The 6,973-nt window shown below is 45.9% G+C and overlaps 1 long non-coding RNA gene across 1 annotated transcript; it reads right to left on the bottom strand.

Moving 5' to 3' along the window:
* Positions 1 to 4,635: 4,635 nt before the first annotated feature.
* Positions 4,636 to 6,190, bottom strand: LOC139187190 (uncharacterized). Its single transcript, XR_011570795.1, has 2 exons — positions 5,892 to 6,190; positions 4,636 to 5,395 (listed from the first exon to the last, which is right to left on the bottom strand). It is a non-coding gene; the product is annotated as an uncharacterized lncRNA (long non-coding RNA).
* Positions 6,191 to 6,973: the final 783 nt, after the last annotated feature.

The following is a 6,973-nucleotide window of genomic DNA, read 5'->3' as shown; positions in this document are numbered from 1 at the left end:
GATGAGATGGTTGGATAGCATCACCGACTCAATGGACATGAATCTGAGCAAACTCCAGGAGATAATGAAGGACCGGGACGCCTGGCGTGCTGCAGTACATGGGGTTGCAAAGAGTCGGACATAACTTAGCGATTGAACAACAATGAATATTGCTATGGTTTTAAAATATACACAAATAAATCTACCAGTAGCTGAATATTACAATGAACATTAAATTCTGGACTATGCTAGTTATGAAACACAAAGATAATGAGTACAGTTATTTAGTAAGGCAGTACTTCATAGCCTCATATGAGGCAAGGAATGGGGAACACCAGGGTCTAAGGATGTTGTTAATACTCCAGAGGGCCACATCTCTGGCATACCACTTTTTAAACTTGCAATATAGCCATTGAGAAATTAGATGTACCACTACTAAAGAACAACAACATATAATGAATTAATCCTTTCCAGTCCAATCACTCTGAGTGAAGGGGCCAGTAGTTATTTAATCTATAAAGCTGAGGATCAGATCTGTGGTGTCTGTACCAATATACTGCCAGTCAGTGAAGCGACCAGCCAGATGGCCCCCTCCTGAAAAGCTCTACTCTCTTCTATGTGATAGATGGATTATAATTGATTAATCAGACAAACCTACCTTAGATTTGAAATAGAAGACATTCTGATCCTGGGTAAATCCCTTAATCTCTGCTCTCAATTTTATAAAATACAGATGATACTACCACCACTACCACTACCAACAACAGAAATCTTGTAACAATTTCACAGTTTTCTGATGTGCCAGGTCATGCTTTAACGGGCTTATGATCTGCCAAGAGACCAATGAGATGAGGGAGGCATGGGAAGGAATATTTGGCTTCCCATCTTACTGGAGTAAAAGCCGACAATCTCGCAATGCCCTGTGAGGACATGATCTGACTTCCCTGGAACCCCCGACCTCAGCCTCTGCCTTCTCCGTCCCTCTCATTACTCCACCCCGGTCACACGGGCCTCTTGGTTTTGCTAACAACAGGCCAGGTGTGCTCAGCTTCTGATCAGGGACTTTATACTGGCTGTCTCCTCTGCCTGGAACAGTCTTCTGAAAAACCACACGGCTCACCTAAGTTACATTGTCAGCGAGGCCTACCCAGGACACCCTGTTGAACCCTGTAATGCTTGCAGACCCTCTTCATTCACAACCCTTCCACACTACTTGTCTGTAGTAATGCTCACCTAGTGTATTTATTGATTTGTTGATTTCTTCCGCCCAGCTAGAATGTAAGGGATTTGAGTCTCTTTGTTTTACTGATGTATCTCCAGATCCTAGAACAGTATTCACTTCATAGCAGGTGCCCAAAAAGTTCTGTTGAATGAATGAATGAATGAATTGGGCTGGCTTGGACTCCCACTCTTCTTCTGAACACTTAGGACTTAGAATACCTAAGTCCTTAAAGCTAAGAGTACAACCTACCAAGCTGGGTGTCTCCAGAACCTGGAATTTAGGTTATGCTTCTAAGAAAGAATCAAGCAGAAATCAACAGATAATCAGTAAAGTTGACAGCACCTGTGATGCTTACTTAATATAAGTATTCTTGGATCCTACCATAAACTTATAAATCAAAATTTTGAGGGGCAAGGGTCACAAATTTACTTTTTTGGGGTCTGTTTGTCTCTTTTTTTAAATCAGCAGCTTCCAGCTTATTCCTTTGTTCACCAAAACAGAATAGTCTGTGGGGATCTTGTAAATGCTTGGCGGGAGCAACACAGGTATACTGAGAGACATAAATGGAGGATGGCAAAGAAAATTGAGATATGATAAACTGCATTTGTGGAGAAGGCAATGGCACCCCACTCCAGTACTCCTGCCTGGAAAATCCCATGGCTGGAGGAGCCTGGAAGGTTGCAGTCCATGGGGGTCGATGAGGGTCAGACACGACTGAGCGACTTCACTTTCACTTTTCACTTTCATGCATTGGAGAAGGAAATGGCAACCCACTCCAGTGTTCTTGCCTGGAGAATCCCAGGGACGGGGGAGCCTGGTGGGCTGCCGTCTATGGGGTCACACAGAGTCGGACATGACTGAAGCGACTTAGCAGCAGCAGCAAATTGCATTTGAACCCCTGGTGGTTCAGACAGTAAAGAATCCACTTGCAATGTAGGAGACCCAGGTTCTATCCCTGGGTAGGGAAGATCCCCTGGAGAAGGGAATGGCTACCCACTCCAGTATTCTTGCCTGGAGAATCCCACAGACAGAGGAGCCTGGTGGGCTACAGTCCATGGGGTCACCAGAGTCGGACAGGACTGAAGTGACTTAGCACAGCACAGCAAATGGCACCGAACATCAGAAAAAGAACGGGGGGCTTCCCTGGTGGCTCAGTGGTAAAGAATTTGCCTGTCAATGCAGCAAACATGGATTCAATCCCTGATCCAAGAATATCCCACACATCTCAGAGCAACTAAGCCTGTGCACCACAACTACTGAGCCTGTGCTCTAGAGCCCAGGAACCGCAACTACGAGCTCATGTGCTACAACTTCTGAAGCCTCCGTGCCTTGGACCCTGTGCTCTGGAACCGGAGATGACACTGCAACGAGAAGCCCGCTCACCACAACTAGAGAAAGCCCACATAGCAACAAAGACCCAGCACAGCCAAAAATAAATAAAATTAAATTTTAAAAAAAGAAAAAGAAGATATAAACAGAAGAAGGGAGATGTAATATGTCATCTGCAAACAGTAACCTTTTTCTTTCTCCCCAAATTGAGTTTGTCCCCTAAAGACTTGTGGAGAAGGCAATGGCACCCCACTCCAGTACTCTTGCCTGGAAAATCCCACGGACGGAGGAGCCTGGTAGGCTGCAGTCCATGGGGTCGCTAAGAGTCGGGCACAACTGAGCAACTTCACTTTCACTTTTCACTTTCATGCATTGGAGAAGGAAATGGCAACCCACTCCAGTGTTCTTGCCTGGAGAATCCCAGGGACGGGGGAGCCTTGTGGGCTGCCATCTTTGGGGTCGCACAGAGTCAGACACGTCTGAAGCGACTTAGCAGCAGCAGTAGCAGCCTAAAGACTTGGGAATGAATGTATATGGTTTAAGTAAAAATAAAAAGTTTAAGGTGTTTTCTAAGCCTCAACCACATCTAATAAAAGGACTTATATATTTAAAATTTTTGACCATTCCTTGCAATATGATGGAATAGGACTTGACCATTATAAATACACTGTGCCTATCAAGGACATAAGGAATCACAAAGCACACCCTTAATGTGTCAGAGAATGTAATAAGATGACCTAATTAGGGCAAAGTATGGGGAAAAAGTAAGTTTCACATCAGGAAGGACTACTATACTCTACTACTACTACTACTATTAGCTAAAGATTTGTAATCGGCCCAAATAACTAGTTTTCTACGAAGCTTTTCCCGCCTCCTCCTTCCTACTGTCCTCTAGACCCACTAGAACTGGCTACTCCTTTGTGTCCCACTAGCTACTCAGTCTACTCAGGAATCAAGCAAAGCCTCTGCTGTAATTCTCTATAACTTCATTATTTTTTAAAAAAAATATTTATTTAGCTGTGCCAGCACATGGGATCTTGTAGTTGCGGCATGCAAACTCTCAGTTGCAGCATGTGAAATCTTGTTCCCTGACCACGGATCGAACCCTGGCCCCCTGTATTTGGAATGGAGACTCTTAGCCACTGAACCATCAGGAAAGTGCTTGTAATAACATCATTATTTATATACATGTCCATCAGTGAGACCCTAAGCTCTTGGAAGATAAGGACCAGGTCTTGACTGGCATTCACAGCATCAGCACAGGCTATGGCGTTTGGTAGGTATTCAGTAAATTTTTGATGAATGGATGAATGTGCAGATAAAAAGCTGTTGTCCTAATTTTCAATAAAAATGGAAGGTAACTCTGAAGTAAACTGTAAATTTAAAATTAAAAAAAGGAAAAAGTATTACAGTAATACAAGCAGAAAGCCACTGGTGCATCTCTAAGCCAAAAAAGAAAATCACTGGAAAGGTCAAAATTTATTAGATTGAGCTTGATTGAAATAACCATTAAGACCATTTTGCCTTGAACTCTGGATTTAATATGAACTTTTCAGTGATTTTCGTTCCCAGCCTGGGATCTTGATCCTTCAAAGGAAATCCCTAAATAGGCAAGACAAGTATTCTGGGCACTGAAGAGGAGATGTCTTTATACTTCAAACTAATAAGTTGATTTTCTAGCACAAATCAGAAAAGACTGGGTGGTCAGGAAAAAAGAAAACTGTTGCTTTAGTCTCAGGACTTTTTCCCTTCCATCTGAGTATCCAAAATATGATCATTTTTATCACCTAAATTATATAAAGTACTTTTCCTGAGTAAGAGAGAAATACATACTGACTGTAGAAAAGTTGGAAAGGACCAAAAAACCATAATTCTACTCCAGCAGGGCATCAACTCTATAACTGGTTGTTTTCACTTCCAAATGTTGTTTTTACAGTTTTTTTTTATATAATTGTAATTACTATAATAATACCTTTTTATGGTCCTAAACTAACAAGATAATTTCATTTATTAAGGGTTTTTTCTGTTTACTCTGCCCCATGAAGAGTTTTCCCTTTCTATAACTTCAAATTTTTCTAGAAAAATCTTTCTATATATCAGAGAGATTTCAATCAATCTACAAACATTTATTGAACACAAGCTATGTGAAATATATCGAACTGATGTCAGAATATACACAGACATGTATGTTTCAAGAACTTAGCATATTAAGGAAACAATCCACCTTTATGTACACAAAGAAAACATGTCATGTCACCTCCTTCTTAATGGTAAAGGTGGCAAGGTAACAGGATGTAAAAGAGGGGTTATCCAGGGTAGCTTAGGAGAAAGGGGGCTCATGGTTCTGACAGATAAGGCTAGATAAACTCTACATGAATCATTTCACTGAATCCTCCAGTCAGTCTTGTTAGGTGGGTATTACTATTATTACCTTCATGTCATAGTGTTGGAAACTGCAGTGTAGCGAGATTAAGCAATTTGCCTCAAAGCATTGAGTTATTTGTCTTGTGGCTCAGACGGTAAAGTGTCTGCCTACAACCCGGGAGATCGGGGTTCAATCCCTGGGTCGGGAAGCTCTCCTGGAGAAGGAAATGGCAACCCACTCCAGTATTCTTGCCTGGAGAATCCCATCGACGGTGGAGCCTGGTAGGCTACAGTCCATGGAGTCGCAAAGAATCGGACATGACTGATCAACTTCACTTCATTGAGTTAGTCAGTAGTGGAGCTGAGATTCAGTCAAGTCTTTCTCCAGAGCTGGGCTCCTGGCACTGGCTTCTGTGAGATGTCCAAAAGCCCAAGGGAGCTAAAGAATAAGGGGAGACATCCAATCAAGTACTCGCAGAAACTAAAGTATGAGCTTGTTACCTGGAGTTGGGAGCAGAGAATAAGGAAGGAAAGAAACAAACGCAATAAACATCCCTATTCAATGACAGGCTTCACAGACCACACGAGCAGGACAGGAAGTAAGGCAAGGTGCCTGGACCATTCTTCAGAGATGCTCAGCACTTTGGTTCTATTGGAAGACTGGGCTTCCCAGAGGGCCTCCTAGCTTTTTTAATTCGGACAAACTCGCCTTCACTCCACCACTCGGTAGAGGTTTGGGTAGAGGGGTTCCTGGTACAAAAGCATTCTTTTTCATGGATGCACAGTCCTGCTCACATAGCTCGTTTTGTGCTCACAATCACACATCTTAACCTGGAAGTTTATCCCGCACTTTTTCTGCCAGTTTCTCATTTGAGGGCAACGGATATTCAGACCTCCCTCTCCGAAATGGGAGTCCCTTAAAAGGGGTTGGTTGGGGAATCAGAGGAGTCACACTGAACATCAAGCCACCATGCTCCCGCCATTCAGACCTGCGTACCAGAAGCGAGGTGCGCTCTTGGCCACTGCCTTCTACAGAAAGCCGCTCAAGGCCACACTCCAACCTCACTTTCGCGTTTTGGGCAGGAGCACATCTGAACCGGCCTCGGGGGCGGCAGGACCTCCTGCCGCGGCTTCGGCGCTGACTTCCGCTTCCCTGCCCGGGCCAAGACGCCCCTGCTGTTCCCCGGGCTTCCCCCGTACACGAGAAACAGGAGCTGGCGCTCCCCTCGACGTAAGCAAGCACTCATCGGCCTGCTCACACAACTTCCAGCGCCCCGCCTGAATTCTGGAGGCGCGGGCGGGAGAGTGGGGCCAGGACCCTCCCCGCCCCAGCCCCGCCCTCCAGCCCCTCCCCCTCCCGTGCCTGCCGTTCCCCACCCCCGCGCCGCCCCCGCCTCTGCCCTCCCCTGCCCGCTCTTCCTCTTTCCCAACCCCCAGTCTCTTTCCTCTCTTCTTCTTCCCTCTCGGGTCTTAATCTCCCCTCCCCCTCCTCCTTCCCTCCCCCGCACCCCGCAGGTAAGGGGGCACCCGGCCAAAGTGAAGACCTTATTCCCTCCCCAGGAAATTGGGAGCCGTGACACTTAACGGCCCTGGCCACGCCGGCCGCCTGTGTCCGGGCGATTCTCGACCCGGAATCTGGAAAACCCTGAGCCAGTGACACACGCCAAACGGGTTAAAGGTGCCCAGAGGAGTTTGGAGGAGGCTCTTTCGGCAAATCTAGCTTTTCCCACGAGTGGCTCCTCCCTTAGGGCCGGGCAAGTGAGAGGCAGTTTGGAACCCCTTAGAGAAAATGTTTGGACACGCTCGGCCCGAAGGCAAGTGAAGAGTGGGGAAGATTTTAGGTGAAGGAGCAAAAGGCCCGGGTGAGGCCCAGCCCGCTCGCCTTTTCAAGGGGATTTGAGTCCCTGGTGTCCGTGCAGGCGCCCTCAAAGCCCTCGAGATGCTGGAACCACCGTCAGTGCCTTCCCTCGGTAATCCTCGAGGCTTCCCTTGAAAACTATTTCCGGTTGGGGGAGGGGATTTGGACAACCCCAGATCCTAGGAGTTTAGAGCCAGCATTCTGATTTGACCAAAAAACAA

This window comes from Bos indicus, chromosome 2 (genome assembly GCF_029378745.1).
Source record: "Bos indicus isolate NIAB-ARS_2022 breed Sahiwal x Tharparkar chromosome 2, NIAB-ARS_B.indTharparkar_mat_pri_1.0, whole genome shotgun sequence".
NCBI classification, from domain to species: Eukaryota; Metazoa; Chordata; class Mammalia; order Artiodactyla; family Bovidae; genus Bos; species Bos indicus.
This window is presented reverse-complemented; position numbering and strand designations above follow the sequence as displayed.